The following is a 390-nucleotide window of genomic DNA, read 5'->3' as shown; positions in this document are numbered from 1 at the left end:
CTGTCTGACCGTTGGGTTCTACTTCCTGCCTGGGTTCAGGTCGGGTGGCAAGCCGTGGGACTCTACTGCCACCTAGTGGGTGGTAGCATGCTATCATTCTAAAGCAGTAGTTCTCAAGCTTTAAAATGTCATTGAATACTTTATTGATTGAATACTTTATTAGAAGTTTGTAGAAAAAAAGCACATGAAGGTGCAGTTCAATACAAGGTCAGCTAATAGGAATTTAAAAACCCAAGAAAGCCATTGGCTTGTTTCAATTGGGGTCATTTGTACTCAATTCATAGTGACATTAAATTACAGACAGATATACTTTACTATGCAGAACATCATAAAAACAGTTTAGGAAAAAGAAAAACAAGAAATATGTACAGTAAACAGGTTTTGACAGGT

Source organism: Gymnoscopelus microlampas, assembly GCF_963454915.1.
Source record: "Gymnoscopelus microlampas genome assembly, chromosome: 12".
Lineage (NCBI taxonomy): Eukaryota > Metazoa > Chordata > Actinopteri > Myctophiformes > Myctophidae > Gymnoscopelus > Gymnoscopelus microlampas.
Note: the sequence above shows the minus strand (reverse complement) of the source record.